This window comes from Gracilinanus agilis, chromosome 1, assembly GCF_016433145.1.
Source record: "Gracilinanus agilis isolate LMUSP501 chromosome 1, AgileGrace, whole genome shotgun sequence".
NCBI classification, from domain to species: domain Eukaryota; kingdom Metazoa; phylum Chordata; class Mammalia; order Didelphimorphia; family Didelphidae; genus Gracilinanus; species Gracilinanus agilis.
In genome coordinates, this window is record NC_058130.1 from 604118114 (window position 1) to 604144671 (window position 26558).

The 26558-nt window shown below is 37.8% G+C and overlaps 1 protein-coding gene across 1 annotated transcript in view; it reads left to right on the top strand.

Annotated features, from left to right (window-relative positions):
• Positions 1 to 26340, top strand: part of GFOD1 (glucose-fructose oxidoreductase domain containing 1) — a 50477-nt gene extending 24137 nt beyond the window's left edge. Inside the window, exon 3 of the mRNA XM_044667694.1 lies at positions 25186 to 26340. The gene's annotated coding sequence lies outside the window, so the exon portion shown is untranslated. The remainder of the gene's footprint in view (positions 1 to 25185) is intronic.
• Positions 26341 to 26558: the final 218 nt, after the last annotated feature.

Below are 26558 nucleotides of genomic sequence, written 5' to 3' on the forward strand. Positions count from 1 at the left end.
TTCTCTCCTTCCTTCCTTCCTTCCTTCCTTCCTTCCTTCCTTCCTTCCTTCCTTCCTTCCTTCCTTCCTTCCTTCCTTCCTTCCTTCCTTCCTCTGTCTCTCTGTCTCTATCTCTCTGTGCCTGTCTTTCTCTGGGTCTCTGTCTCTCTGTCTCTGTCTCTCTTTCAATCTCTCTCCCCCTCTCCCTCTCTTTCTGGCCACTGAAACACAGTCAATGGCCCTTGATACCAAGATTTCTGAGCATTCATACTGTTGGGAAGAGAGTGTACATGTGTTTTTGTGCACAGAGCCACACTTAACATAATTTGGAGAGTGAAGCTCAGCAAATTGCCTTTCCCTCTTCCTTTCCATTGCTTAATGCCCTTCTGTAAGTCATGGGGCAGTGCAATGGAGCCTGAAATTAACACTGGGGAAATCACTTATAGTTCTCCAGACTTGACCTCCTGTAGCGACTGATGTTGGGCCTAAATGCTCCGTACCATCATTTCATCGACCATATGGAGGAAGGAGCCAGGAGACCCAGGAGAAGATGAAATCTGGTCTAGAAAGTCAAGGATGTAGATTTTCCTGATTCTCTGTAATGACAAATACCTTTTGATAACTGGTGAGGTTCAGTAGGTTGGAAGGAATTTGATGTTATCCAAAGAATGCGATGAGGTAATTTGAACTTGTTTCACTTCCGAGTGGCATGTTCTACTCTTCCCCTCCCATTTGAAGAGAGAAAGTAATTTGGATATGAGATTTGTGATCCCTCATTTGGTACTATTAAGTCCTGATGTGATCTGAAAGAAATTAGTGATGCTTGTTTGAAACCTCTAAGAACTAAGCCATCACTATCATTATTGTATGGCATGGCATATTTGTGTAGTCACAATCCCCTTACTAGATTGTAATCTTGGGAGAGAGACTATTTGATTCAATAAACAATTATCAAGGTGTTTTTCTAGGCTATGGACAGAAAGAAAGAGACAATAAACAAGTCAATCCTTGGCCTTAAAGAGATACCATTCTACTTGAAAGTATATTATAGTACTCAGATTACTAAATACAAAGTAATTTGAGGAAAGAAAGAGTTCAAATATTTTGGAGGTGAGGTGGGAAAGGCTTCATAGCAAAGGTGCCTGAACTGAGTCTTGAAAGAAGATAAGAAATCTGAGAAGCAAAGATAAGGAAGAAGTATGTTCTAGGCAGAGGGAATGGCTAGTGCCAATATGTAGAAAATGGAATGCCAGGTATGAGTAACAAGGATTGCAGTTTGGTTCCACTGTAGAGAGTATGAAGTGAAATAAAAGAAATTTAGAAAATGTAAGGAGGAACTAGATGGTAGATTACCTTCAACACCAAGGTGGAGAGTTTGTATTTTTTTCTAATCAAGGGGAAAAAGGAAACCACTGAAGATTTTCTAGCAGGGGAGTGACATGGTTAGTGACAGTGCTTTATGAAGACTATTTTGGCAGCCACATTTTAATTGTTTTTGTTCCTACCAGGCATAGCCTGATGATTTATATAAATTAATGGCTTATTGTTAAATGATTTGATGAATAAATTCTGATAGAAGTTTTTGTCAAACTAGTTGATCAGATATAGGCCATATATATTTATATCTAAATCTAATACAGTTCTGGTCTAGATAAAAGAGCTTACTGATATTTTTTCTTTTGCTGTCTCCATCGTTATTCAATCAGATGGCCATTTTAGATCACTGCTGAGATATATATGGGAGAGTTTGGCTTCTTTAAGACTGCTCATGCCACCATCTTAGCCAGAAGTCCACATATATAATTTTCAGCATAAGTACATGTGCCTGCCACTAAAAACTAATGAGTTTGTATTTCACAGGTAGTTGTGAATTTTGGATTTTTATTAGTGGCACCCAGACTTGCTGACTTATTTTTTTTTTAAACTCTTACTTTCTGTCTTAGAATTGATACTAAGCACCAGTTCCAACTTGCCCAGGGTCACATAGCTTTCTAGGGTCAGATTTGAACCCAGAACCTCCCATCTCTAGCCCTACTGATCCATCTAACTACCCCCAAGATAGTACTTTGTTAATAAACACGCTAATTGATTCTGTATGACCATGTTGGAACTGTAGTCTTTTTTTTTAACCCTTACCTTCCATCTTAGAATCAACACTGTGTATTGGTCCCAAGGCAGAAGAATGGTAAGGGCTAGGCAATGGAGGTTAAGTGACTTGCCCAGGGTCACACAGCTAGGAAGTGTCTGAGACCAGATTTGAACCTAAGACCTCCCATCTTCAAGCCTGGCTCTCAAATCCACTGAGCCATCCGGCTGTCCCCTTGAGCTAAAGTCTTAGGAGAGTTAATTCCATTGTCTAGAAAATTCCATTCTCCATTTTGCTGAGGAAATTTGATGTTTTGGTTAATAAAATGTTCCATTTTTTTTCTTTCCACATGTGTACCATGCTGGATCACTATTCTCAACAAATTAAAATACAATAAAAAAGAATACTTTAGAAGGACCTCAATAGGGAAGCTGCTGGACATTATTTAATCTTTCTATGATGAGTCAAAAGGGACCTAGGATCTTTCAGTGCCTGAGATTCATCATTAAAATGATAAAGATTCATTTTATTAGCCAAGTCTGAGAAGCAGTGGTTAAGAGAGTTTCACTAGACTACTCACTAACAAAGAGTTTACAGTATGTGATGTTCCAGTTGCTTTCATCTCCTATTTAACAAACCAAGAAAAATGAGCACTTATTATTGTTATTTGGCCTATATATAAGTACCATATATATGTCCTGTCTGGAGTTCCCAATCCAAATGGTGCCAAATGAGGCAAGGATTTTCTGTTCCTCTCCCTTTTAAATCCTGATGTGAGATTTGATGGGTGATAATGTCTGTGCCATAGAATCTCATACATTGGCTCACTAAAATTGGGAATATGAGTTTATTTGCATCATGAGAATAAATTTGTCACCTCTACATTTTTTATTCTTATATATGTCTGAGATAAGAGATAGTGTGAAAGATTGGAAAGTTCTTGAGATCTGGTGACAGAAAATCTGAGTCTGGATTGGGGCTGGTTCACTAACTTGCCCTAAAGTACATCAATTAACCTCTTTGAGCCTCCATTTTCTTATTTGTTAAATGAGCTTAGTCATATTTATATCACCAACTTTCAGTGTTGGGAGGAAAGCTTTTGTGAAGCTGAAAGTGCTATTAATATGTATGATTTCCATCACTATCATCATCTTGAATATGGAGATCATTCTCCTTACATTACCTTCTTCCCATGTTCTTGGGAAGTAGCTACATAAATATCAACTATATAAGAAGCTTTCTAAATGTAGCATTAATATTACAAGCTTGCATAAAGAATTTGAATTTTACAAAGGCAAGCATTGCAGTGGGTAAAAGCCTACCTATATAATCTAGTGCCCATTGCCCAGCTTTACTGGCCCTCACTATCCTCAATCATTCAACAAGCATTTATTAAGCACCTACTGTGTTTTAGGTGTCATGCTGGGTGCCAAGGACATTTCTATTCTATTCTATTTTCTATTTATTTTAGCCTATCCTATCCTGTTCTATTGAGGGGAAACAATATGTATGTAAGACAGAATGTATACCATATGCAAAGTAAATATAAGATTTCAGGAAGTGAATGATGAAATTATAGAATAGAGGATAAAAAATGAGAAGGTAGGACTAGATTATCATCTGTAGCACTCTTTTGAGGAGAAACAACATGCATATATAGGAGAATGTATGACATATACAAAATAAATATAAGATTATTCCAGATAGGGAATGAGAAAAAATTGGAGGGTAGGACTTGATCATCTCTGAGATCCTATCCAGTAGTAATATTCTATAAATTTGAAACATATTTTCTGAATCCCAAAGGCCAAATATTATTTACTGAGTCAAATCCTAAGACTCATGTATACTCTTATTATTCAGAAGTTTACAGTAATACAGTATATACACACATTTCAGCTTGCTTGTAACCCAGGAGTTTAGACTCCTCTTCTGGACTTCTTTCCCCTCTTCATCAGGGCCCCTAGGCAACCCAAGAATGTCCCTTTTGCCCTAAATGTGAATTACTAACATTAAAAAAAAGTTTATAGTTAGTGGAAGGAGATCCTGTCATTTGTGGTCCCCTATAATCAGTTCATGCTCTTAGTATTAATTTAGTTGTTTGAATTTGAGATTGACATAGCACAGTAAACCGGAGGGCTCAAAAGGACTATTTTAGCACACATACTCAGCACTTTGGGATTTGGAAAGCTTAGATAAGCCTCTGGAAATGTGGCTCCATTAGGTGAACACTCCTTCCACTTAGGGAATCTATTTTACTTACCTTTCTCCACCATAGGAGCTGGCCCAATAATGATTGTTTGCATTAACATAGTCACTTTCTTCCGAGAGCTCAGAGCACTTTCCAGACAGTGTAATCACATACTTGATCCTTACAAGTAAGCAGGGAGTAGGTCTTATCACCCTCCCCCATTTTGTAGACCTTGGGACCACCTACAGCTCCCTTGGATACAGTAAATACTGTTCAGTACCCTTTACTGCAACTGCTAAATCCCTCTGATTGGTGCTACTTTCTGGGAAGGCAGTGAGTCAGGATTGAACGAGATGATGCTTAAGAAAGGATTTCCACGCCCCTACCCTCCACCCACCCTCTCCATGGCCTGAGGCAAACATGTGTCCAATGAAAGAACCACAAGGAACATCTGATAAAAGAAAAATAGGGCACCACCATAGCTCCAATAGAGGTATTTGACAGGAAATAGTTACTAAAAGAAAACAGCTTTATGGGGGTTGGCCAATACCTCAGGTGATGGAAGAATACAAATAATGGATTGAAGACAGTTTATAAATGTCAAAGAAGGAAAGGGCAGGAAGAGCCAGTTCTGGTTAATTAGGTTGCACTGTTGTTGGTGTTATGGTGGTGATGGTGGCATAGCAGAGGAGTATCAGCTGTGCCAATGCATTTAGATTGCTTGAAATGTTTCGGGCTGTGCGTATCATTGTTGTGTGTTTTGATGCAAAAGTCAGACACTGGCTGGTTTGGATGAGAGTAGACATCCCGGACCTCATTAAGTTCTGAACTTGACATGTGCGCCTTTCACGCTGACCACCATATCCCCAGGGAGCACCAAAGCACTAAGAACATGCAATAAGCAGAGGGTCAGTATTGATCCTCACCGTTATCACCCCGCATGATCACTTAGGAAGCACGTTCTTCATGTGAGTCAGGAGCTAGGCAGTGGTGGTCATGAGCTTATGATCTAGTCAGGCTTATAAGACCCATAATCTAAAAACAAAGAAACCTTTACAATATAAGGCAGCCTACTATGAATGCTAGAGGAGTTGTAAAGACTGCAAACCTTTCAGGTTATTTTCCTTTTCTGAGGAAATTCTTTATCACTTTGACCAGACTCTAGAAATGGATGGGTTGGCTTCTGAAAATGCTGCCTGACAAAGAGTTAATCTCTGGACAATAGTGACTGTATAGTCGCTGGGACTGTAATCTCAGTTCTTAACTCCCCAGGAGTTGCTTGTTTGTTTGTTTTAACAGTAATTTGAAGTTTATTCCAGTTATAATGCTTTAGAATTGATGGAAGTAGAAAGGACTCTTTGAACCCTGCCCCTAACTTCTCTTCATGTCCTTCCTCCTTTTCCTTCTATCCATAACTGAATACAGGCATATTAGTATCATCCCTTTAAATAATAGCCTGCAGCTGTTATCCACTCAGTCATTCCTCATGAATGATTCAAACCTAGATTTTTTTCCCCTTTTGTGTAGGGAGTATGCTCACAGGCTGCCTGCTCTATCCAAGGTTTACCTCTTTGACCATGGGAGGGAAGGGCGCCCTTTGCAGCCTGATGTGTTAGAAAGAAGATGTGAAGTCAGGGAAGGAAAAAAAAAAGTGATCCCAGCTTCCATTTGGCCTCAACTTGGACCTTCCTTTAGCTAATCCTAGGAGTTTAGCTTTGTCAGATGAGATGTGCTTAGAAGAATTGGGAATGAAAAAGAATCATCTTTCTGGGTCATTGACTACTTGCTGAATTTCTAGGAATTGCATTCGAAAGCCTGTACTCCTACCTACAATTAAAATGCTGCTGTGCTTTGAGGGAATCATCTTCATGACTTAATGCTGACTTAAGGCTGTGAGAAATCACTGCCCGAGAAGAAAAACAACATCCCTCCCTTCTTCCAACTAATCTAATTAAATTGAATTGAAAAACACACACACACACACAAGTTTCACAGACTCACTGAGTAAAAAAAAAAAAAACCATGATAATCAGCTTCTAAAGTGGAAAAAAAATGTGGCCTTTCAAAATCAGGCAATGAAATTCTCTTGCAGCACTGATAAATTAGAAATATTCATGGAAGTGTTCATGTTATTGAATCATGAAAATGTTTAGAATTGGAAAGGGAACTTTAGAGTTCCTCCTATCTAACCCTTTTACTCAAAAGAACAAACAAATATAAATATAGATACGTATCTATCTCTCTATATATGTAAAACATACACACTAGAAAGGAAACTAGGAAGTGGCTAAAGCTAGATTTGACCTTAGGAAGATGAGTCTTCCCGACTTCAGGCACTCTATCCACTGAACCATCTAGCTGCCCACAATTTCTACTCAACTACTAAAGCCTGACTTAAAAGTTAACTCCTCCAAGAAAGCAGGCCAATAAGCATTTATTAAGTACTTACTATATGTAGGCACTATACTAAGTACTGGGAATACAGATACACAAGGAAATACAGGGCAAAAGAAAGTCAATTCATTTCTTAAGGAATTTTATGTTTCAGTGGGGGAAGACACATAAAAGGGAGCTGGAAAATGGGAAGGGGAAGAGAGGGCACAGCGTCTAAAGCAGTGATTCCCAAAGTGGGCGCCACTGCCCCCTGGTGGGTGCTGCAGCAATCCAGGGAGCGGTGATGGCCAGGTGCATTTATCTTTCCTATTAATTGCTATTAAAGTTAAAAAAAATAATTTCCAGGGGGCTAAGTAATATTTTTTCTGGAAAGGGGGCGGCAGGTCAAAAAAAGTTTGGAAACCACTGATCTAAACAGTCAGCAAGAGAACTGGTAAAGGAGTGAAGGAACAAGTATGGCTGGCCTGGGCAAAAGGTATGACTGGAACTGAGGTAAACAGGGCTAAGTGACTTGCCCAAGGTCACACAACTAGTTAAAGTGTCTGAGACCAGATTTGAACTTAGGAAGAAGAATCTTTTTGATTTCAAGCCCACTGTGCCACCTTGTTGATCATTAGCTCATATAAGCCTTCCCAAAGATGTTCTCCAAATCCATCTCTTGAATCATTTCTTATACCAACCCTTTATTTTGGGAAAGAGAAGATGGAGGCTCAGAGAGGTGAAAGTGATTACCAAGGTCACCTCAAGGTCACACATAGGTGTCTCTAACTTAACCTGGCAAAAGGAGAAGGGAGCCCAACTCGGACATTGCCTCCTCATTCACCTGGCTGTATACCACCTGAGGACTTCTCTTACTGATGTGTCCATCATGTGTCCCATCACTAAATCCCTTTCAGCTTCCATTTGTACTTTGATTTCCCCATTAGATTAAAAAACAAACAAAAACCCTGACCTTTTGCCTTAAAATAAATACTAAATTGGTTCTGAGACAGAAGAGTGATAAGGGCTAGGCAATGGGCATTAAATGATTTGCCCAGGGTCATACAGCTAGGAAGTGTCTGAGGCCAGGTTTGAACCCAGGACCTCTCATCTCCAAGCCTGGAGATCTATCCACCTAGTCCTCCACCTCTCATTTTATTTTAAGCTCCATGAAATCAGGGGCAATCTTTCTTACCTTTTTTTTTAAACCATTTATTGACTCCTTATTGACTTTGTTCTAAGAAACATGGAGATAACCTCATTAACCTCTAAGATCCCATCAATCTTGGTACTCTGGGGTAGTTCTGCACCATTTCCCCACTTCCATCCCCCTCCCCAGCATTCCCTCTCCTCTTTCAGCTGCCTTTTGCAGCATTTTTTGTCTTCCCTCCATTAGATTTTGTCTCCCTCCATTAGATTTTAAGCTCCTTGAGGGCAAAGGTATTCTTCCTTTCTTTCCCCCCTTAAGTCTTTGTATTTCACAGCACTTAGTACAGTACCTGGCATCTATTAGGCAAATAATAGATGGTGATTTATTGATGCCAGTCCCATGAATTTTTCATTTTACCAACTTGATTGTCATCAAGGATTCCTGGTTTCCCCTACCCAAAGCATATGTTCTTCTGAAGAACTGCTGCTATACAGCTCAAAGTATCATGTATTAAATGTATGCATCACTGGTGTAGGAATATTCATATGTGCTCTCTATCCATATGTCAGGTGGGAGGATAAAATTATATGAGGCAGAATTGGGGGAACTATAGAATGGAGGAAGTAGATGTGCCTGCAGTATGTCAGACAGCATCTTAAAGTAGAATGGCCCCTTTGGAGTTAGATTAAATGAAATGAGCCCTTGGAGAATTCATTGCCTACTACTCCTTAATCATCTCTTTTGCCCGCTCTAGTTAATTATTTTATATTATTTTGTATCTGCAGCGTGATGAATGGATAGTTGCCCCATATACTGGGATAGGACAATAACGGGTGGGAGGACAGTGCTATTCTCATATGGCATTGAAACTAGGTAGAGGGAGGTCAAATAATTTGGCCAAAGTCATTTAATCTGTTAGTGCAGCCCTCTACATAAACAAAGAAAATTTTCTTCCATCTGAATTGTTTTTACTAGCTTTCTTTCCTCGATAGCAGTTTCCTTAACCTAACAATAAGGAAAACAAAATTCTTACTCACCCCATATAAACTCCTACTTGACCTGGGCAAGTGGTAGGTGGTTATGATCAAAGGTATATCAATGGTAGAATAAGTTAGAATCCTCACAGCAGTTTCTACTCTGTCTCTGTCTCTGTCTGTCTCTGACTCTGTCTCTGTCTCTGTCTCTGTCTCTCTGTCTCTCTGTCTGTCTCTCTATATATGTATATATACATACACACACATATAAAATAAACTTATTGAGCCACGTGGAGCTTCAAGGTTTAATTCCAATCAATGGATAACATTAGAAAGAAAATGCCAAATCTCTGATTCCTTTTTTATTTTATTTTTTTCAATAAACCTTTGCCATCTGTCTTAGAATTAATATTGTATATTGGTCTCATGGCAGAAGAGTGGTAAAGGCTAGGCAGTGGGGGTTAAGTGACTATCCCTGGGTCACACAGCTAGGAAGGTAAAGGTTTTAAAAAGAAAACTCATCCTTTATTCTCAATCCATTGGCTAACTTGGAATCACGAAAAGAGTATAAGAAGGACATTCTTCTAATCTATTAGTGCCTTCCTTCGTTAGGAATTTAGTTCTCATTCTACAAGTTTCAGCTGAGACCTCTACTAGGTTGACAAGAAAATAATGCCTATGTAAATATTTATTTTCTTCACTTCCTTATTCCTACTAGTATTGGAAATGTTTAACTAATAGATAGCTTTGTAAAAATTATTAATAATGATAATAGTTAACATTTATAAAGTGTCTGCTGTGTGCCAGGCAATGTGCTAAGTACTTTACAAATATTATTACTTACAACAATCCTGGGAGGTAGGTACTATATTATTGTCCCCATTTTACAGATGAGGAAAGTAAGGCAAAAAGAAGTTAAAAGACTTGCCCAGAATTATCCAGTTTGTAACTGTCTGTGGCTTCCTTGGAACTCAGGTCTTCTGGACTCCAAGCCTAATACTCTAGCCATTACACTAGCTAGCTGCCTAAATTCAGCTAATAAATTCGTATTTTAAAAACCTTTACCTTCCTAGCTGTATGACCCAGGGATAGTATTTTTAAAAAATTTAAAATATGAACCAGTTAATGAGGCTTCTAGGTCATAGGATTAGAAAGCTGGAATAGAACTTAAAGATTAGGTACTTTTTGCTCTTTCACTTTTACAGATGAGGAAAACAAGATCTCCCCAAAATCATACAGATGAAGATTAGGCAAGCCAGGAATCCAATCCAACTCTTACAATAACCAACTTTGGTTTACTTGTGAATCAAGGATGCATTTGGGGTTAATTCTTCTCTCTGGCCACCCTTCCTCCTACTTATTTAAGTGTTCCAGTGAGTGAGTTTATGCATTTTTAAGTGAAGGAAGATAACTGGTGCCACTTGACCTTCTGGGTGCTTAAAATTGCCCTAATATGGGTTTTTGTGTGGGTGTTGCACATTCATTTGACTGGGCCGCTTCTCTTCTGAATTAGCTTGTTTAGATCCAGCTAAGTTTGCAAGCACAGGATGAAACTAAATATCAAATTCCCTGTTGGCTGCTACTTGGACTTCATGCCTGAGGTCAGACTTTTCAGGCTCCCTGCCAATCTTTGTGACATTTAGTGAAACATCTTGTGACTTTTAAAAAACTACCTTTCATTAAAAGCTGGCTCCCCACTTCCTTAAAGCCCTCAAAAAAAGCAAATTTCTGCAGAAGTTTGTTCAATTAAATTCCACAGATGTTTATTAAGTATCTACAATGTGCAAGGCCCTAGGGGTATGGAAAAAAAAAGACTAAGAAGGAGTGGTCCCACAGGTAGGAGGAGAGCCTAGAAAGAGCAATATTCATAGAATCTTGGGATGGGCAAACAGAACCTAGTTTTGGGGAGTGAGATTGAGTAACATTGTTATATGTCAGCTATTTTGGGGGAATGGAATTGAGTAACATTGTTACATACTTCTGAAGTTGACTCTAAAACAATCTTTCATTTTTTTGGGGTTTTTTTCGTTTTTGAAAAAACCTTGCCCTCCATCTTAGAATTAATACTGTGTATCTGTTCCAAGGCAGGAGAGCAGTAAAGGTTAGGTCAAGGAGGATAAGTGACTTGCTCAAGATCACATAGCTAGGAAGTATCTGAGATCACATTTGAAGCTAGGACCTCCTGTTTCTAGACCTGGCTCTGAATCCTCTGAGACACCCAGCTACTCCACCAAACAGCCTTTTAGAGCCAGGGTCTTTGGGTAGTGATGTCAGCCCTTGAAACTGTGGAGATTCCTGTTGCCCTTTGGAATCTTCCTGCTGAAGCCAGGATTGGCTTTCTCCCAGGAAACACAAGCCATGATGAACACTGACCAAGAGTTTGGAATTAACAAAGTGATTTATTGATAGGAAATGTCTGAGTTAGTCCTAACATGTAAAACTGAGTTCAGCTCAGGTCAGAAACTGGACACATACTTGACCCCCTTCGCCTTCTAGGGATTGGTATACTTCGGCTCAGAAGGACATAGAGACAGCACATATACTTCAGAGTGGAAGAGTACAGGGACAGGTCTTTCCTTTAGGATGTATCCTGTAACTGGGACCATTTACATACCACTGTGTGTGACTGCCACACTACAGAATGATAGATGGAACCTGAGATGGGGCATTAAGGTTAACCCTGGCAGTACAACATAGTCTCATCCCTATTTGTTAGGTATCTCTGAGATTTTTACTGTGAGTGGCAGCCAGAAGTTGGCTGTGAGTGACAGCATGAGCAGAAGGCAGAATTCCCAAAGGTCTCTGCTTGCCTACTGAGGCATGACCCTTAATCCAACCTAAAGGGGATGCTTCTCTCAGCATACAGGAAGACTAGATGTGAATATTTATCAGGAATTGTCACTCTCAGTCCCATGCTGTGTATAAGAAACAAAACATAGCACTAAGTGCACCTCAGCCCAATTGAGTGCAAAGACTCCATTCAGCAAACCTGTGAAGTCAGAGTGTGAGAATTTTCAGTTTATCTGAATGTGTGGAAGTATGCATATGTCCAGGGGCACAAAGTCTCATCCTGAGGAGGAGGCTATAAGCATAGTATTATAAGGAAGTGAGTCTTAAAAGACCAGAAGGTGCAAGGGCAGAATTGGAGGATAGGATAGGAAGACATGTGTTATTATTGTTTATTATGAACAATAATGTAAATATCAATTGTTGATTAATATTGTGTAAATATTAATTATGCTTAAAAACATTAATTACTTAGTGCTATAATGTTTACAAAGTGCCTTACGTGTGTTATCTCATTGCCTTGCCACTATCTTAATTAATTCCTTCTGCTTATGCCTTTCCTCCAAGTGGATCCTTTTAAATGAGTATAGTATTGATATTGTATATGGTGAGGGGTTGGGGGCATGGAAGGCAGGTAAGACAGAATGGTGCTTCATTCTCTTTACCCTTATACTCATAAAATTGAGGAAAGAGAGGGTGATTGTGGCAACCAGACACTTTCAGTGATACTCTGATGATTTTTCCAAGGGCCTTTTGGATTCCCCAGATAGTTCTTCTCTTTAGTCTTTAAAAGAGTGTGTTCATAGTCATAGAATATTATTCTTCCAAAGAGGCAGGCTAATTTTCCTTGGTATAAGCTTAGTTAAAAAAAAAGTTGGCAGATACCTTTCCTCTTGCCTCTACATGCAAAGAAATGGGAGTATTAAACACTTATTGACTGTCTTTTCTTGAGATGCTTTAAGCATCTTTAGTGTGGGAAATGAAGAACAGAAGCTCTAAATTTACAATCCTAAATATCCTATTTTAGGGATCAGGGAACTTAGCCAGAGAGAAGTTAATCCATCTGTGAAGGGTTATCTAACAAAGTTTATTGACCAACAAAAATATATTTATGGTGTTTGTGGTTGGTTTTTGTTGTTGATCAGACTTATGATTTCATCAATGTGGCTAGCTTTTTTTTAAACCATTACTTTCTGTTTTAGTAGCACTAAGATAAAAAATGGCAAGGGTGAGGTAAATAAGGTTAAGACTTGCCTAGAGTCACACAGTTAGGAAGTATCTAAAGCCAGATTTGAAGCCAGGTCCTCCTGACTCTAGATCTGGCACTCTATCCACTATGTTACCTAGGTGCCACAAGCATCTTTTTCAGTGTCAGAAGCTATGGTGTAGTTAAGTAAAAAACATAAATTCAGGTTTTCTGACCTAAGCCCCATAGCTTTTGACTCCCCCATGCTACTTCTAGGCATTTGGCTGATCCCAATACAGTAGAGTGCTGGGCCTGGAGTCAGTAAGAGTCCTTCCTCAATTCAAATCAGACCTCAGACATTTTCTTGCCTTTAGTTTTCTTTTTGGATTTTCTTGGCAAGTCACTTAACCCTGTTTATCTCAGTTTCCTCATCTGTAAAATGAGCCAGAGAAGGAAATGGCAAACCATTCCAGTATCTTTGCCAAGAAAACCCAAATAGGATCACAAAGAGTTGGACATGTCAAAAATAACAGCAGCAGCAGCAGCAGCAACAACAACAACAACAACACATCTATTCTGTAATTTATCTGAAAGGTCAAAGAAGGCATGCATGGTCAGCTAGATTACTTCTCATACCTAAAGTTCAGAATATATAAAATGGGATCTTTCAAGCACCTCTTTCAATGGGAGGATGTGGAAAAATAAGGAAAACTAAAGGCAGGCAAGGAGCAATAGTCTTGAGTTCATATTCTGACTTAAACTTACTAGTTGTATGTCCATAAGTAAGTCACTTATCTTCACTTAGCCTCAATTTCTTCATCCGTAAAATGGAGATAATAATATTTGCACTAACTACTTCATAAGAGTTTTTTTTTTGGGGGGGGGGAAATGCTTCATAAAGCACTCTATAAACAAGAATTGTTTGTTAATGTAGATTGTATTGATGCCTATTTGGATCATGACAGCAATAGCTACTATGTAGAGGCAGAAGGTAGATGGCTTTCCCATAAAGAGGGCAAATACATTAATAGCTACTTTTGTCTGGACATGGGCTGAGGCACTTCAGCAATACCGCAGAATCCAGAGAATTCTGTTGTCTGTAAGATATGTACACCTGCATGGATTCTGTCTCTCTCTGTTTCAGCCCATGCCACTGTTTTTGTTGTTATCTTAAGCAAGTCATTTTGACTTCACAGGCCAAACCCTTAGTTTTCCTGGATATCAGGTGCTGAGGAGGGAGGGTATATATAACATCTGATCCTTTGTAGAGATTCTGTGAGTCAGACAGGAGATGGTGGGTGGGTGAGGCCACTCTTGCCTCTGTTACTCATGGACTGGAAATGCAAAACTAGGGGATTTTCCAAAGCCCCTTTAAATAAGAATGGCTGAAAAAAGAATATGTGATATGTTATCTAACCTCATTTATTAAATGAGGACAATAATATTACTTTCTTTGCCGATTTTAGTCATTCTTATAAGGTCTAATAAGGATATATGGGATGTTCAGGGAGGAATGGCACTTCTGGTGTGAGGGCTTGCTGAGATCCATCTTTGGTGTCCACCTGTCACCCAATTTCCTCCCATGGCTCCAAGAAGCTATAGCATGTACAGCAGCCATACTCTGGCTAAAAAAAATAATATGATAATCACAATAATATAATAGCTGATATTTATATAGCACTCTAAAGTTTGGAAAATGTTTTACATATATTATCTCACTTGAGGCAATAGTTTATAATATAAGGCAATAGTATATAATATATAACATAATATAACAATATAACAACATAATATAAGCTGAAAAGACCCAAGAAGCCTTCAGATTTACTCCTCTTGACTTTGAGAAGCTCATTAAAAAGCTCTTCAAAAAGTAAGGGCCATAATAACTATAGATATAACTAACAACTATAAAAAAAGTTACTAACAACTCAGCTATTGCCCTTTTCCAATTGGCTTAGGGTTGAGACCTGGGTTTGACTCATCACTTAACCTTTCTAAGGGCTCAGTTCCTCATCGATTTGATTGCTACTAAAATCCCCTTAAGCTCTAAATCAGTGATTCTAATGATCCAATAAATAATCGCAAACCTCATACTTTATTATCTATACATGTAAAATATAGTTCCCATCTATTCTTCAATTCCCCAGAACCCATTTTGACTAGTGCTGGAATCTACCCTCTCTTCTAGAAGGAGGAGTCTTCTCCTGCCCTTAGAATATGTGTAAACCAACTCTAAACATTTTTGGCTCTTGTTGGCCCCTGGCTGTGTTAGAATGGCAAGCTCTATATTGGGTTGCCAGATCAAGGGAGTCCTTGTGTAAGAAATAGCTATGACAACATAGCTATAACTTGCAAAAATAGATTATAGAGAAGAGTGAAGAATGGATGCCAACTCAAGGAGCCATTCCCATTGGGAATGACAAAACCTTGGTGGGTTGGGTTGAGAGACATATGTTACACTTCTGCATTGCTCATTGCAGCATTTCCATAGTCTTAAGCCACTTTGAATTATTTCCTTAGAATAGGACATAAGAGGAACAAAGGATCATAGAATTTTAGAGCTGGAAGGGACTTTGAAGGTAATCATTTACTTCTCTTTTATGAATAAGAACATTAAAAGCCAATGATTCTAAGCAACTTGTTTATTATGATCCTCATAAAGTCTCTGTGTAGTTTTAAAACTTTTAACTCTTAGATATTAATAAATTAAATAAAAATTAAAAATTGACAGCAAGATAGAAAAAAATGTGAGCTTCCTTCTGACGACTGATATACTTCTATTCTGTTCAGAAAATAGTTTTCTTTCTAGAGGCAGGTGGTACAATGACTAGATCCCTGGGCCTTGAATCAGAAAGACAAGTTCAAATTCACTCTTACTAGCTGTGTGACACTGGGCAAGTTACTTGTCCTCTGTCTCAGTTTCTTCAACTGTAAAATGAGGATAATAATAGTACCTACATTCCATGGTTGTTGTTAGGGTCAAATGAGATCAGCATTTAGCACAGGGCAGAGCACACAGAAATACTATGTAAATGTGAATTTATCATTATTATTATTAGAGCAAAAAGTTACTGTCCTAAATTTTAACATATTTTAAATAATCTCTCGTAAATGCCATTTGTAGATTGATTCTGTCACATCCATAGATTAAGCTACTATAATGGGAACGTGCATGAATATTTTTGATGACAATTTTGCACTCTCCTTCCTGGTCTCTGGTTAGAGGTGTGGCTGCCCGGCAGATGTGTTGTGGCCCCTGTCATGTGACAGTGCTGCCATGGTTACAGAGAATTGTGTGGCAAGGAAAACATCTTGCATTCCTTTGAAGTGATAACACAGTAAAAGTGGGCTTTGTGCTCATCCTTGTAAGGCAGCTAGTTTTGCTTCCCTGTAGAGATCCCTTCCAGCTCCAAATCAATGTGATAAGCCTACTGAGTAAAGTTCAGTTATATCTGCATGCATATTCTCCATCCCTTTAGAGGAGCTTAGCCTGAAGTTGATCCATGGGTAGTTTCTTTGAAATGGATCATTGACTCCTAGAAGCAGTATTGGAATTACCATTTGGATCTGTCTACCCTCCCCATTATGGAGAATGCTTCCCCAATATGCCTTCCTCTCTCATTGCTAGTGCATTTCACTCTGCAGTTCTACAAGTATTTATTGAATTCCTACTTACTATACCCAAAACAGTGCTAAACAAGGGAAGTACTAAAACATGGTCCCTGCCTTTAAGAAAGTTTATAGCCTAGTTGGGGTTAAAAGAAAAAAAGAAAGACTAAGACAAGAAAAAAGATGCTACTATTGGATGGCACATGATTAGGTAATAGCAAGAGGAAATAGATTATTGGACTTCTGAGAAGAGATAAATAGAGGCACGATGGTGGTACTGAACAACAAGCAACAGGGAATGGTGAGTCTAAGAGAGATTAAATGACTTTTTAAAGTTCTAAAGTTTAAAGACAATTTTTGAGTATCAAGGCTTGATTTTGGACCTGAGGTTTTTCTGACTCTATGATCAGTACTTTCTCTATCACACCATGACAGTTTGGGCACTTTTTATTTAATTGGCACTACTGTTCCATTAACCATGAAGCAGGAATTTGCACTGCTTCTGTAGGGAGCCAGAGAAGTATATTATTCCATATGGATGACGCATCCCAGATGGAGTGAAAGAGATATCACAGCATGAATGAAGAAGGTCCTTAATGACCATCGCTTCTCCCCCCACCCCCCTATCCCCCCTACCCCCTGCTTGTCAGTCTAGCACTGACTGACTTTTGCTGCCCAAGTGGCTGGGGATTTTAATCTGACTCCACTAGCTGACTTAGGAAATCAACTGTATTTCAGATATTGCCATTCAAAAATGAGCAGATAGGATATATCTGAGGCCAGATTTCAACCCAGGACTTCCCATCTCTAGGCCTGCCTCTCAAAAGACTGAGCCACCCTCCTGTCTCCTACTTCTTAACCCCTGTATTTTGGAAAGACAGAAAATATTTCAAGTCATGTAGCTCCTTCTGATATATTGTCAAAGTATAGCCATCCAGCTCTATTTTGTATTTAGCAAAGATTCTAAATGTAAAATCTGATCATCTGCTGTTAATTGCGCAAGACATGCCACCTCCTATCTCCTAGCCTTCTCATTGGCTACCCCCCATACTTGGAACACTGCACCTCCTCATCTCTACACTCTGGCTTCCCTAATTTCTTTCAAGGCCCAGCTAAAATTTGACTTTGTACCAGAAGGCTTTTCTGGTCTCCTTTAATTCTAGTGCCTTCCCAATGCAATCATCTCCGGTTTATCCTGTATATATTATTTGTACATACTTGTTTGTATATTCTCTCCTCCATTAGATCATGAGCTTCTTGAGAGCAGGTCTGTTAATTTTTTGGTTTTGCATCGGTTTGTCTCTCCAGTACCAGGCACAGTGCTAGGCACAAAGTAGCTACTTGATTAATGCCTGTTGGCCTTTCATTTTCTTTTTTGCTCATATTCACAGTACCCCCATTTATGAAATACAAAATGGGGTTTACCTAGGATCTCCAAGGCCATGAAAAGTCAGTGAGTCACCAAGGATAGCTCCCTTCTTTCACTGGAAAGAAAACAAAAACAAACACAAAAGGCAAGTAGTTGTTTAACAGTATCATTTATTGCGTGTCTGTTCTGTGTAGAATAATGTATTTATTAAAATGTAACATAAATGTATTTATTAATTTATTTAAATGTTTACTACATATTTATTAATATGTATTATACTGCGTCTATTATTGTGGAAGGATGCAAGAGAAAAAGAAGAAATGGTCTCACTCTTTAAGGCACTCTTATTCTTGCTGAGGAGATGGAATCCATCTTAAAAAATGACTGAAATACAATTACAAAGCAACATATCAGACATGCCAATGAACAGTATAGATTGATTATGTGAGTGCTGTGGCATTGCATTGGAGGGAAAAGAGGAAGAGATTGCAATAGCTGATATTATAAGAGCTGTATTAGTTTATAAAAGGACCCCTTCTGTCCAGCACTAATTTCTATTTTAGGTGACAAGGCTTCTGGTAAGAGGTATGAGGTCAGTTTTGAAAGAGGTAAAGAACATAAATTGGTAGGAAAAAAATATTCTGACACACAGGTTCTCTGAAGAAATAAGGGTTATAAGAGAGCTCTGATAGCTCCCGACAAGGTTTGGGGGTTGGAATTTAAGTGAGAGGATGTTTGGAAGGAGCTTTCTTTGTTTTTTAAGGAAGGGGGTAGAGGGGTTAAACATTTTTGTAGTGACTTCTCCCATTAAATCTGTTTAGTCATTAGTCAAGAGCAGAATGAGAAGAGGGGCTCTCCAGGATAAGAACTAATAGAGAAAGTCCGAGTTGGGCTTCCCAGGATACTGGCTCTCTCAGGAGTAGCTCTGGATCCTGTAGTTCTGTCTTCATTTGTAGTCCTTTCTCCATCAGAAATGAAATGGAGAAATAGGGGCAGGAAGAGGAATATCCATTTGTATATATGGGCCCTTCATGAGACAAGAATTCGTCTATCAGAGGAAGCCTGTATTGTTATTTTTGTAGCAAAAATCTTAGGGTTGGAAATAAATAATTTATTCTGATTCTCCCATTTGACAGATGAGGAAACAGGCCGAGAAAATTGAAATGATTTGCCCATGGTCTTGTAATTACTTAGTAATAGGATAAAGTTTTAAATTCAGGTCTTATGGAACCCAGCCCAATATTTTTTTCCTTGCCTCATTCTGCCTTTCTTTTTAGAAGCCTATATATGGAATAGTTTCCTTAAATTCTTTTAAGTTTGTTAAATGTCACAATATGTTATATACCAGTATTATAAATAACATTCAGAAGTCATGAGTTATATTGGTCCCATATTCAAATCTATATTCACCCAAGCATCCAGAATGGTACATGTTTCATTGCCCTCAGTGCAGATGGGAGGGAATCTTCATTTTGTTCCTTCTAGACCACTACTCAAGCCAGGGAACCCTGGTGGGCACCAGGGGTCAGGGAGAAAGTTGTGGGCTTTCTTTCTTGATCTCAAAACAAAAACAAACTCCTGAGCTTCCCATTCATTCAACCTGTCAATTTCTTTTTCATTATCACTAAGATGGTTCAGGTAGGATGGTTCCTTCTCACCTTTTTGTCTTCTGATTTCCTCCCCTCACTGTGGCTTTGTGTTGTCCTTTTGGGTCTTCTCCCTTAGAGAGGCCTCTGATGCTTTTTGAAATCTTGATTATACTTATGTAAAAATGCTGAGGGGAAAGAGTAGAGAACCTGTTTGATGTGATTTGTCCCAGGCTCCTGATATTTTCTATGGAGACTTTACCTGATATCATTTGAAATAGATCCCTAGGTGGGATGGGAGGTAGTAAGAGCTGGGTGATTCAGTGGATTGAGAGCCAGGTCTGGAAACCTGAGGTCCTGGGTTCAAATCTGGTCTCGGACACTTCTTAGCTGTGTGACCCTGGACAAATCACTTAACCCTCATTTCCTAGCCCTTACCACTCTTCTGCCTTGGGATTCTAAGATGGAAAGTAAGGGTTTAAAAAAAAAAAGAAGAAATGGACCTCCAGAATGCATGGTAGCCATTAAGTCATCTTCTGGTGTTTGACTACTGGCCAAGACTTTTGCTTATCCCTTCTAAAGCTTGAAGTTCAGAGTATTATATTAAATGAATCTTCTCATCACAGGAATATTTAGCCTGTGTGGAAATGAGGAAGCAATGCTCCACACATGGCAAACCTCAAACTGGGAGACCCCCATGGTCAGTACCATATGATTAAAGATCCAAGATTACCTTCCATTTACATTCTGTATCTCATGTACGCACATGGATGTTTGCAAGTCGCTTTTTCTCATTAGAACGTGAGATATTTGAAGACAGGGGCTAGGTTTTTGCCTTTTTAATTTTTTTGTAACTCAGTGTTTAGCACAATGCCTGGCATATAGGAAGCACTTTGTAAAATGACTCGATTTTATTTTAGTGTTTAGCCTGATGGTCATCAAAAAGCCTAGCTTTACATCTGGATAAGCATTACTGATCTAACTTTTTTCAGGGTCTAGATCTGTGATTTCATTAGCCCAGGGAACCCAAGGTGAGGGAAACCCTCTACTAATACAGAATGACAATTCTTGTGCAAATTATAGTTTCAGAGAATTGACAGGAAACGGAGATATTAAGTGACTTACCTGGAGTCACACAGATAGTATGTGTCTGAAGTGGGACCTCAGCCCTGGTTTTCTCAACTCTCAATCCAGTCCTCTCTGTCTCTCTGTCTCTCTCTCTCTGTCTTTCCCTCTGTCTATCTGTTTCTCTGTCCCTCTGTCTGTCTGTCTCTGTCTCTGTCTGTCTTTCTTCCTCCCCTTCTCCTATTGTGTGTAAGTATACACATATAAATGATACATATGTTAAAGAGTCAGTGTGGCATGATATGTACAGTATGTGTATATAATACAGTGTGGCGTATATACACATATATAGTAAATACATAAAATATGTATCATTCTATATAATGTAATTATATTAATATGTTATAGAATATACAACATATAATTTAATATAAACATTATATTATTATATTATAACATACATATTATAATAATGCACAATATATAATATACTATAACATAAATGTGTCTATTATGATTAATGTTATCAAATATAAAATAGAAATATATTTTACCCTGAGAAACTTTATACCAATGCTATCAGCATGGTTTTACTTATTTTTATTATTTTGTTTTATATATACAAGCGATTACAATGAAAATAAAAAGACTAAATAACTAAAATGCTATTCTAGGACCTCATTGTGACAAAGAGGTCACCATGAGCTCTTTTGTGCTATGTCAGTTGAGTGTAAGCCATGGAAAGTCCTTCCAACCTGGAAGAACTTTTCGTATAGGCTTAGTGACAAACTGTATGCCTGTTGTCCATCTTAGCTTGGCTAAATCTGAAGAAACATCACCAGATTGAGCACTGGTGATACATTTTTATCTATTTCATCTCTTGAAGACCCTTTTCTGGCTTATTTAGGGGTTGTGGGCTATAGAAGTGGCAGGGATATCCACATCAATAGAACTGCAAATTCTTGTATAGAAGTGTAAAGAAATAGGGACTAGACCTATGATTTCACTGGTAGAAAGAAGTCCAGAGTAAGGAAACTCTTTCTATAACGTAAACGCGCACTTTCTTTAAACCATGTAGTATTGTGATTCTGAAGGACTTAAGATGCAAAATGCTACCCATTTCCAGAGAAAGAACTGATGGAGTCTCAATGTAGATCAAAGCCTACTACTTTTTACTTTATTTAGGTCTCCTTTCTTTCACAGCATGACTAACATGGATCATGACTTCACGTATACCTCTTATATCATTGCTTTCTTAATGAGAGGGGAAGAAAAATATGGGGGGGGGGAAGAATTTGGAAATCAAAATTTTAAATAGCATGTTAAATTGTTTTTACATGTAATTGGAAAAAAAGAATATTAAATAAAAGAAAAACATAGTATTAGCTGCTCAGATCACTGAGAGCTTAAGGGACTTGCCTAGCATCATGCAGCCAGGCTATGATCAGAGGTAGGACTTGAACCCTGGTCCTAATGGCTTTAAGACCTGAATGTTCTTATTATATTATACATGTCCATATAACAAGAGGGAGGAGTCCCAAGGCCCTTCTACAATTTTCTCCTATTAGTATATTAGTACAATGAATTTCTCAGAATAGGAAATTGTTACCTTGGGGTGGGGGAGGGTGGGTGGAGAAAGTGATCTTTTGTTGTACTGGATTTGGATAAGATGTGGCAGCAGTGAACAAGATGGGAATAAAGACTAAAGCGAGGAGGCCCAAGTGGAATAACATATTGGAAGCTTTATGCTTGAAACAATGGAATATGGATTTGGAGAACTTAAGGACTCTAAGTCTGAGCTCCTGTTGATTTATTTATGTAGTATGATATTAGTTAAGACACACGTTGTTCTTTCAATATGGCTAGAAAACCCTATGTATGTGCTAGAAAAATCCATATGAAGGTCAGAGCCCAGTTGTAGTGGGGATGGGGGCAGTGGAGAGAGAAATACAAAGGCCCACTGAGAGCTCTCCTTGGTGCTGCCTCAGACCTGGGATCCCAGATTTTGTCTCTTCAGCTAGTACTATCTAAATCTTTGTTTTTACCCAGCCTGTCTTCAAGACCACACCCTTCCCCCTCATTTAACACAGGGTAGTCTGGTCTTACAGGTTGTGTAGTCCCTGGAATGAGAACTGCCTTATGACTCTAACAGATGGCACTGTATTTTATGAAATGGAAAAATGATTCCCATTCATTGGAATAATGCGATATTCCCTAACTAGGTTTTCAAAATGTTCTTTCCAGAACTTGTTTTTGTTTTTTAATTTTTGATAAGCCAACATTTTTGTTTTATCTTACAAAATCCCAGCAGAGTAGCCATTGAATCTCACTCACTATATATAATATCAGAAGGGGGCAAAAAAGGTATAATCTTATTCCTGTTCTTTGGATAGGTATATATTTATAGCAGGAGGTCAGAGTTGGGACATCGTGCTTCAGTGATTTCCTTTTTTTCCTCTAACATTCTCCTTGTATTTCACTGCCAGAATTTAGTAAAAAAAATTTTGTATTTGAACAAAATCCACGTATAAATTTTCCTCTTTCCACCTAGTGCATTTCATCTAATCAAGGCAACAAGCTGCAGGTTTCCTTTTGTTGAGATCTTTTATGTGGTCTCTGAAGTGCAGTGTACAGCATGAGATGTTCAAGCATGCAGTAATGGCCAAATTTGTATGCTGTGTGACTCTGCAGGAAAGATTTCTGCTGCTTCTTTCTGTTAGGCTGGGGCTATAGTTAGCTTTGTGCATCCTCTACTCAGCAGTGTTCAGATTACTTACCTGAGGAATCAACATAATAATTCTAGGGAAGCAGGGAGAAATTATAGTTTCTCTCTAGCACATGTTTTTCAGGAAGAACAGAAATACAAATAATATGTTTTTCCCTTAAGGTCTTCTTTACCTGGCCTAGGGTATCTTCCTGGAAGTGAATATTTTGGATCTGTCAGGAAACAAAAAACAGATCATACTAATAACTTCATTCAGATTATATTCATTTATCTTTGAACTGGAAAATAATAAGTCTTTATTTTTAAAATTAATTATAATTTTCTAGATATTCTGTTGAGGAAAAGGATATTTGGCCTGAAGATCTTTGGGGGGGGGGAAATTTAATCTAATTGCAGAGGGCTATTATTATTGTCATTATTAGAGGGTTATAGCCACATACAATTTTAATTTGGGTCCTTATTTAGATCCAGCTTGTATATTCCCTTCAGTACTCAAATATGTGTGTATATACACATATTTCCATATACATATGTACATATTTATCTTTCCCCAGTAATTTCTTCTGTTTCTTAAATAGAAAGTCACATTCATATATGAATATATGTACACTTGTACATATATTCATATATACACATATATTTATACACATACATATATATGCCCATAAAAATAAGTAAAATGGGAGATTTCCATTAGATGTCCTTTGCAAAATTCAAAATACTTTATACTCTCATCCAGTCAATTCTGAGGAGACTAGATACTGACCTCTGGCTATTTACCTTGTTTGATATCTATGCTCTTCAAAGATATTTTTTGTGTTTCATTGTCTCAATTTCAGGTTCATGACATGGTACTAAAATATTTCATTATTATCCCTATTTTTGTAGATGAAGTATATAAGAATAGGATTATCTTTTAGAAGACAATGAACAAATATCAATAGCAATATTTTTTGCAGAAGATTTTATAAGATAGATTGTCTTTAAACTCAGATATTTTCTAATACTCTATTGGCAGAATTTATTTTTGAAGATATGTCACTTACAAATGATATTTTTCATATTTAGAAGGCCTTCAGGTCTGCAATTATTTCATAGTCTGTTTTCCTAGAAGCTTCTCATATCAAACCATGAATTTAATAACATGGAAATTCAAAAAATAGGATTTTATAATGGCAAAAATGGATATGAGAGGGATTAAAAATATTGAGATGATAGAGAAACTTAAAAAAGACTACATAAAGCATGGAAGAAAATGGAGTAAGATATCCATCTGGAAGGGATGTGACTTTGTTTCTAATTAATAAATAAAAGGAATTACTAGAGAAAAGCTGTGTTCTTTTTTACATGAAAATAAAATATTTTATGCAGCAAAAGCAATATAATAAAACATTCAAGGCAAACATTTCAGATAAAAACATAAAACACATATATACTTCTTAGAATCTATAACTAGTTTTTAATGGATAGTCTGGGGTTATGAACAATTTATTTTTTAAAAAAAACCATAAATTGTTACAGCTCACTTGAAGAATGCTCAGATTCCTTCCTAAGCAAGTGGTGCAAATTAAACCCATTCTGAGGCACCATACCTGCTCCACCAAATTTACAAGAATGATTAATGGAAATAATTATGAAAAAGCAGACATATGCATTCATTTTTGGTGTAACTACAAATTAGGGAATTATTTTTAGGAAGAAATCTGGAACTACACAACTAAAATTATAAAATAATCATACTCTTTTATCCTATTATTCCATTTTTCTATTATAGTATCAAAGTGTTTTTAAAAAAAGACAATCAGAAGTTTTTTAAATAGCACCTATTATCTGTGGTTGCAAAAAAAATAAAAAAATAAAAAGGAAAAAAACATCTAAAAGCAGCCCTTATGTCCAAGCATGGTTAAATCACTTACACAAGCTGTAGTATACTCTGCAGCTAAGTCTTGATTAGAGTGAAAAATGAACCCCCCCAAATTTTCGGAAGTGATTTCATTATTCACTGCCTATTTCCAGTTGATCGTACTTTACATAATTATAGCTTTGAGTAATGCAAACTTGAATATATTTGCTCACTTTTTGAGATTCATCATTTACACTGACAGAGACCTACTGTAATCCAATGAAGACAAAGAATTAAAAAGAGGAATGGGGTGGAGACTGTGCCAGGCACTGTGGTAAGTGCTTTACAAATAAAATCTCAGTTTATCCTCATGACTGCCCTTGCAGGTAGGTGCTATCTATGACTCCCATTTTATAGTTGAGGAAACTGAAGCAGACAGAATTAAGTGACATGCCCAGGGTCATACAATTAGTAAACGTCTGAGGCTGGAGTTGAACCTAAGTCTTCCTAACTCCAGGTCCAATATTCCATCCACTATGTCCTCTGGCTGCATCTATGTGAAGAAGGAACTTCTTATGAAATAATTCAAATTAAAAAAAATCCAAGCCAGAAGAACAGAACACAAAACTATAAATATATAAAAGGGAAGAATAAATGGGAAATGAATGGATGAAAAAAATCTGATATAGACTTAGAGGGAATGGTTAAAAAGTTATGACATCTTACATACTGAAAATCATTTATTTAAATTAAATTGTTGCAGATCGAGTTTGAGCGGTTAGAGGTCTAATATTAAATTAATAGTAATATCCTCATATTTATAATAAATCACTAAAAAAGAAAACAAAGAACATTTATTATATTCTGCAACCTTGTAGAATCTGAGAATTTATGGGAGGAAGGGATCAGGGAATCATTTAGTCCAAAACCTGGCTTTTGAAGATGAAGAAACAGAGCCCCAAAGCCAACAAATGATTTTCCAAGGTCACATATCTGGTTAGTGGTATGAATCTCCTGCACCTTCTTCTCCCCTTCCTCTATTCAGTGCTGTTTTCAGGATACCACAAGTTGGCTAGCTTTCATAAGCAGGTAATTTAGTATACACCAGTTTGTTTGGTTACTGAAAAAATGGGTTCTGTGTAAAACAAATATTGTCATCTGGTCTGGCGGTGGTCTGAGCTTAAGCCAATCCTACTGACAGTCTGTCTACTACCAATTGTCTCAGAGGATGTGTTTACTTTGGTGCAACAATACTTGCTCAGTTCTTTGATGGATCTATAATTTCACTCATGTGGCTACTCTTTCCAGGTGTGTAGATGGCCATCCATTCAGGCCTCCTCCTCATCTTTTATGCATGCTAGGCAGGTAGGTATCAGAGTATATAGAGTGCTGGCTCTGGAGGCAGGATTTGAGGTTAGATCTAGCCACACATAATAACTGTATAACCTCTGCTGTCCCAGTTTCTTTACCTATAAAATGGGGCAGTTAGGTGGTACAGTGGATAAAGTATCAGGCCTAGAGTCCAGAAGACCTAGATTCAGATACTTCCTAGCTGTGTGGCCCTGGGCAAGTCACTAACCCCATTTGTCTAGCCCTTGACCTTCTCTCTTAGAGTTGTTATTCGTTCCGAAGGAA